Consider the following 7,500-nt stretch of genomic DNA (forward strand, 5'->3'; position numbering starts at 1 on the left):
GGGCAAGCCTGTCAAAGCTTTGAGCGAATGTCAAAAGCTTTAGACTGCCGCGAACCCTCCGGCTTGCACTGAGACACGAGGTCGATGTGCTAAGCACCCCGGGGCCCCTTTCGCCTGCAGGTCCCGAGCCGCCAACATGTTCTTAGTATCGTGTTCCCCAAACCTGGGTGACGGGCACCACAGGGCGGCAGAGCCATCGCACTTGCCGGGTGGCAGAGGAAGGACCGGACTATGTACCATAGCGGCCAACCACTCCCAGAGCCGGTCGTGCGGGGCTCGAGGTCTGCTCTCAACGTCACATGCTTCTGTGAGTGCTCAGGCAAGGGTCAGACCACATCCTTCCTGGCAGCACCCAAAGCAACCAGGCCGCTCGTGTCTCTCGCCTTCATTTTTCGACACAAGCGCCTGAGGAGGGACGCCACCCCTCCCCTTGCGTCAAGAGACCTCCCCACCGGCCTCTGACTGATTCTTAGAACGGACGGAAAGAGTCGGGCAAGCCTGTCAAAGATTTGAGCGTATGTCAAAAGCTTTAGACTTCCGCGAACTCTCTGGCTTGCACTGAGACCCGAGGTCGATGTGCTCAGCACCACGGGGCCCCTTTCGCCTGCAGGTCCCGAGCCGCCAACATGTTCTTAGTATCGTGTTCCCCAAACCTGGGTGACGGGCACCACAGGGCGACAGAGCCATCGCACTTGCCGGGTGGCAGAGGAAGGACCGGACTATGTACAATAGCGGCCAACGACTCCCAGAGCCGGTTGTGCGGGGCTCGAGGTCTGCTCTCAACATCACATGCTTTTGGATGTGCTCAGGCAAGGGTCAGACCACATCCTTCCTGGCAGCACCCAAAGCAACCAGGCCGCTCGCGTCTCTCGCCTTCATTTTTCGACACAAGCGCCTGAGGAGGGACGCCACCCCTCCCCTTTGCGTCAAGAGACCTCCCCACCGGCCTCTGACTGATTCTTAGAACGGACGGAAAGAGTCGGGCAAGCCTGTCAAAGCTTTGAGCGAATGTCAAAAGCTTTAGACTTCCGCGAACTCTCCGGCTTGCACTGAGACGCGAGGTCGATGTGCTAAGCACCACGGGGCCCCTTTCGCCTGCAGGTCCCGAGCCGCCAACATGTTCTTAGTATCGTGTTCTCCAATCCTGGGTGACGGGCACCGCAGGGAGGCAGAGCCATCGCACTTGCCGGGTGGCAGAGGAAGGACCGGACTATGTACAATAGCGGCCAACGACTCCCAGAGCCGGTTGTGCGGCGTCTGCTCTCAGCCTAAGAGGCTTCTGGGAGTGCTCAGGCAAGGGTCAGCCTGCACCCTTGCTGGCAGCACCCAGGGGAACCAGGACGCTTGCATCTCTCGCCTTCATTTTCGACACAAGCGCCTGAGGAGGGACGCCACCCCTCCCCTTGCGTCAAGAGACCTCCCCACCAGCCTCTGACTGATTCTTAGAACGGACGGAAAGAGTCGGGCAAGCCTGTCAAAGCTTTGAGCGAATGTCAAAAGCTTTAGACTTCCGCGAACTCTCCGGCTTGCACTGAGACGCGAGGTCGATGTGCTAAGCACCACGGGGCCCCTTTCGCCTGCAGGTCCCGAGCCGCCAACATGTTCTTAGTATCGTGTTCTCCAAACCTGGGTGACGGGCACCGCAGGGAGGCAGAGCCATCGCACTTGCCGGGTGGCAGAGGAAGGACCGGACTATGTACAATAGCGGCCAACGACTCCCAGAGCCGGTAGTGCGGCGTCTGCTCTCAGCCTAAGAGGCTTCTGGGAGTGCTCAGGCAAGGGTCAGCCTGCACCCTTGCTGGCAGCACCCAGGGGAACCAGGACGCTTGCATCTCTCGCCTTCATTTTCGACACAAACGCCTGAGGAGGGAAGCCAACCCTCCGTGTGTCAAGAGACCGTCCCCGCCCCGGCCTCCGACTGATTCTTAGAACGGACGGAAAGAGTCAGGCAAGCCTGTTAAGACTTCCGCGAACTCTCCGGCTTGCACTGAGACGCGAGGTCGATGTGCTCAGCACCACGGGGCCCCTTTCGCCTGCAGGTCCCGAGCCGCCAACATGTTCTAAGTATCGTGTTCTCCAAACCTGGGTGACGGGCACCGCAGGGAGGCAGAGCCATCGCACTTGCCGGGTGGCAGAGGAAGGACCGGACTATGTACAATAGCGGCCAACGACTCCCAGAGCCGGTAGTGCGGCGCCTGCTCTCAGCCTAAGAGGCTTTTGGGAGTGCTCAGGCAAGGGTCAGCCTGCACCCTTGCTGGCAGCACCCAGGGGAACCAGGACGCTTGCATCTCTCGCCTTCATTTTCGACACAAACGCCTGAGGAGGGAAGCCAACCCTCCGTGTGTCAAGAGACCGTCCCCGCCCCGGCCTCCGACTGATTCTTAGAACGGACGGAAAGAGTCAGGCAAGCCTGTTAAGACTTCCGCGAACTCTCCGGCTTGCACTGAGACGCGAGGTCGATGTGCTCAGCACCACGGGGCCCCCTTCGCCTGCAGGTCCCGAGCCGCCAACATGTTCTAAGTATCGTGTTCCCCAAACCTGGGTGACGAGCACCGCAGGGAGGCAGAGCCATCGCACTTGCCGGGTGGCAGAGGAAGGACCGGACTATGTACAATAGCGGCCAACGACTCCCAGAGCCGGTAGTGCGGCGCCTGCTCTCAGCTTAAGAGGCTTTTGGGAGTGCTCAGGCAAGGGTCAGCCTGCACCCTTGCTGGCAGCACCCAGGGGAACCAGGACGCTTGCATCTCTCGCCTTCATTTTCGACACAAACACCTGAGGAGGGAAGCCAACCCTCCGTGTGTCAAGAGACCGTCCCCGCCCCGGCCTCCGACTGATTCTTAGAACGGACGGAAAGAGTCAGGCAAGCCTGTCAAAGATTTGAGCAGATGTCAAAATCTTTTAAGACTTCCGCGAACTCTCCGGCTTGCACTGAGACCCGAGGTCGATGTGCTCAGCACCACGGGGCCCCTTTCGCCTGCAGGTCCCGAGCCGCCAACATGTTCTAAGTATCGTGTTCCCCAAACCTGGGTGACGAGCACCGCAGGGCGGCAGAGCCATCGCACTTGCCGGGTGGCAGAGGAAGGACCGGACTATGTACAATAGCGGCCAACCACTCCCAGAGCCGGTAGTGCGGCGTGCGAGGTCTGCTCTCAGCGGAAGAGGGTTTTGGGAATGCTCAGGCAAGGGCCAGCCTGCACCCTTCCTGGCCGCTCCCACGGGAACCAGGCTACTTGCAATCCTTTCCCCCAATAGCAAGTGCCTTTTGGAGGGACGGCCGGAGTCAACGTGGGGTTTGCCCGCCCTCCAAAGTGTCAAGAGACCGCCGCACAGGCCTCTGACTGATTCTTAGAACAGGCAGCAAGAGTTGGGTAAGTCTGTCGAAAATTTGACAAAGTGTCAAAAATTAGACTTCCGAGAGCTCTTGGGCATGCACACAGGCCTGTCATTCAAGTGCTCTGCCCGCGGAACCGTTTTTCGGATGCCTTTCAAAGTGGTCCCGCGCCGCCATTTTGTTCTAAAAATCGTGTTCCCAGAAATCTCCGGGTACCCCGCCAACCTCACTGTGTCACAATGTCAAGTGGCACTGAATGGGTCTGAATTTCAAATTCGACTGCTTCGCTCTGGAACTCGAACCCGGCAAAACCGTTTGGATTTTTCCCGGTCCAGACTTCCGCGGCAGACAAAGTTAAAGTTTTCGGGCTGCAGACTCAAAACGACATCTGGCCAACCGCCGGGCTCAATTCGCCCAGTTCCTCCGGCACTTCGGAACTCATGTTCGGCATGAGTTTTTGAATCTTTCCCGATGCTTCGGCATTTTCCTCCGCTGACACTTAGAATATTTTTCACACTTGGCCGAAAATTTTTCTAAGTTTTTCTGGTTACTGATTTCTTCTTTTCGGGCATTTTTCTAAGTTTTCTTGGTTACTCATTTCTCATTTTCAAACATTTTTCTAAGTTTTTCTGGTTACTGATTTCTTCTTTTTGGGCATTTTTCTAAGTTTTCTTGGTTACTCATTTCTCATTTTCAAACATTTTTCTAAGTTTTTCTGGTTACTCATTTCTCATTTTCAAACATTTTTCTAAGTTTTTCTGGTTACTGATTTCTTCTTTTTGGGCATTTTTCTAAGTTTTCTTGGTTACTCATTTCTCATTTTCAAACATTTTTCTAAGTTTTTCTGGTTACTGATTTCTTCTTTTTGGGCATTTTTCTAAGTTTTCTTGGTTACTCATTTCTCATTTTCAAACATTTTTCTAAGTTTTTCTGGTTACTGATTTCTCATTTTCAAACATTTTTCTTTTTGGGCATTTTTCTAAGTTTTCTTGGTTACTCATTTCTCATTTTCAAACATTTTTCTAAGTTTTCTTGGTTACTCATTTCTCATTTTCAAACATTTTTCTAAGTTTTTCTGGTTACTGATTTCTTCTTTTTGGGCATTTTTCTAAGTTTTCTTGGTTACTCATTTCTCATTTTCAAACATTTTTCTAAGTTTTTCTGGTTACTCATTTCTCATTTTCAAACATTTTTCTAAGTTTTTCTGGTTACTGATTTCTTCTTTTTGGGCATTTTTCTAAGTTTTCTTGGTTACTCATTTCTCATTTTCAAACATTTTTCTAAGTTTTTCTGGTTACTCATTTCTCATTTTCAAACATTTTTCTAAGTTTTTCTGGTTACTCATTTCTGCTTTTCCAACGTTTTACTAAGTTTTGCTGGTTACTGAGTTCACACTTTTAAACATTTTCGGGCATTTTTCTACGTTTTTCATGTTACTCATTTAGCACTTTCAGGCACTTTCCTATGCTTTCCTGCTTACTGATTTCACACTTTTAAGCATCTTCGGGCATGTTCCCTAAGTTTTGCAGTTCATTCGTTTGGGACAGTCAGGCAACTTTCCTAAGCTTTCCTGGTAACCGAATTCACATTGTTGAGAACTTTGGAACCCTTCCCTAAGCTGTGCTGGTTACTCACTTTACCTCTTCAGACACTTGCCCCCGTTGTGACAGAGACCACTTCCCGACTCGGGAAATGCACCAAATTCGGCCTGAACTCAGAGGGCAGTCCCCCCTCGAAGGCGTGGAAGTCGGCAGAATCGCCGGGTCAAATCCGGCTGAGCTACCCGGCTTGGAAGCCTCAAAGTCGGTATGAGCTGTCAGGTTCACTCCCATCCCCGTTTGGACCACTTCCCGACTCGGGAAATTCACCAAATTCGGCCTGAACTCAGAGGACAGTCCCCCCTCGAAGGCGTGACAGTCGGCAGAACCGCCGGATCAAATCCGGCTGAGCTACCCGGCCCCGAAGCCTCAAAGTCGGTAAGAGCTGTCAGGTTCACTCCCATCCCCGTTTGGACCACTTCCCGACTCGGGAAATTCACCAAATTCGGCCTGAACTTATACAACAGTCCCCCCTCGAAGGCGTGACAGTCGGCAGAACCGCCGGATCAAATCCGGTTGAGCTACCCGGCTTGGAAGCCCCAAAGTCGGTAAGAGCTGTCAGGTTCACTCCCATCCCCGTTTGGACCACTTCCCGACTCGGGAAATTCACCAAATTCGGCCTGAACTTATACAACAGTCCCCCCTCGAAGGCGTGACAGTCGCTAGAACCGCCGGATCAAATCCGGTTGAGCTACCCGGCTTGGAAGCCCCAAAGTCGGTAAGAGCTGTCAGGTTCACTCCCATCCCCGTTTGGACCACTTCCCGACTTAGGAAATTCACCAAATTCGGCCTGAACTTAGAGGAGAGTCCCCGCTCGAAGGCGTGGAAGTCGGCAGAATCGCCGGGTCAAATCCGACTGAGCTACCCGGCCCCGAAGCCTCAATGTCGGTAAGAGCTGTCAGGTTCACTCCCATCCCCGTTTGGACCACTTCCCGACTCGGGAAATTCACCAAATTCGGCCTGAACTTAGACAACAGTCCCCCCTCGAAGCCGTGGCAGTCGCTAGAACCGCCGGATCAAATCCGGTTGAGCTACCCGGCTTGGAAGCCCCAAAGTCGGTATGAGCTGTCAGGTTCACTCCCATCCCCGTTTGGACCACTTCCCGACTTAGGAAAATCACCAAATTCGGCCTGAACTCAGAGGGCAGGCCCCCCTCGAAGGCCAGGCATTCGGCAGAACCGCCGGGTCAAATCCGACTGTGCTACCCGGCCCCAAAGCCTCAAAGTTGGTATGAGCAGTTAGGTTCACTCCCATCCCCGTTTGGACCACTTCCCGACTTAGGAAATTCACCAAATTCGGCCTGAACTTAGAGGAGAGTCCCCGCTCGAAGGCGTGGAAGTCGGCAGAATCGCCGGGTCAAATCCGGTGAGCTACCCGGCCCCGAAGCCCCAAAGTCGGTATGAGCTGTCAGGTTCACTCCCATCCCCGTTTGGACCACTTCCCGACTTAGGAAAATCACCAAATTCGGCCTGAACTCAGAGGGCAGGCCCCCCTCGAAGGCCAGGCATTCGGCAGAACCGCCGGGTCAAATCCGACTGTGCTACCCGGCCCCAAAGCCTCAAAGTTGGTATGAGCAGTTAGGTTCACTCCCAAACCCGTTGGGACCACTTCCCGACTTAGGAAATTCACCAAATTCGGCCTGAACTTAGACAACAGTCCCCCCTCGAAGGCGTGACAGTCGGTAGAACCGCCGGGTCAAATCCGGCTGAGCTACCCGATTTGGAAGCCTTCAACACAAAACCCATCCGGCAATGCCACTCAAAAAGGGCCCAAATTCAGAAACACCCCCTTCAATAGGTACCACTTCCTCGGAGACACTACCGGGACACGCTCCCCTCGGCGAAAATTAAGCCCCCACCACTAACTGAAGCCAACCGCAGCCCCAACTTCAACGGAGAAATCAGTAACCAATTCAAAAATGCACTTGGTTACTGATTTGTACTGCTTCAAAAATATTCTAAGTGTCGCTGGTTACTGATTTGTACTGCTCCAAAAATATTCTAAGTGTCGCTGGTTACTGATTTGTAATGCTCCAAAAATATTCTAAGTGTCAGTGGTTACTGATTTGTACTGCTTCAAAAATATTCTAAGTGTCGCTGGTTACTGATTTGTACTGCTTCAAAAATATTCTAAGTGTCAGCGGTTACTGATTTGTACTGCTTCAAAAATATTCTAAGTGTCAGTGGTTACTGATTTGTACTGCTTCAAAAATATTCTAAGTGTCGCTGGTTACTGATTTGTACTGCTTCAAAAATATTCTAAGTGTCAGTGGTTACTGATTTGTACTGCTTCAAAAATATTCTAAGTGTCGCTGGTTACTGATTTGTACTGCTCCAAAAATATTCTAAGTGTCGCTGGTTACTGATTTGTACTGCTTCAAAAATATTCTAAGTGTCGCTGGTTACTGATTTGTACTGCTTCAAAAATATTCTAAGTGTCAGTGGTTACTGATTTGTACTGCTTCAAAAATATTCTAAGTGTCGCTGGTTACTGATTTGTACTGCTTCAAAAATATTCTAAGTGTCAGTGGTTACTGATTTGTACTGCTTCAAAAATATTCTAAGTGTCGCT

The sequence above is a fragment of the Hemiscyllium ocellatum genome, unplaced genomic scaffold (assembly GCF_020745735.1).
Source record: "Hemiscyllium ocellatum isolate sHemOce1 unplaced genomic scaffold, sHemOce1.pat.X.cur. scaffold_1687_pat_ctg1, whole genome shotgun sequence".
NCBI lineage: Eukaryota > Metazoa > Chordata > Chondrichthyes > Orectolobiformes > Hemiscylliidae > Hemiscyllium > Hemiscyllium ocellatum.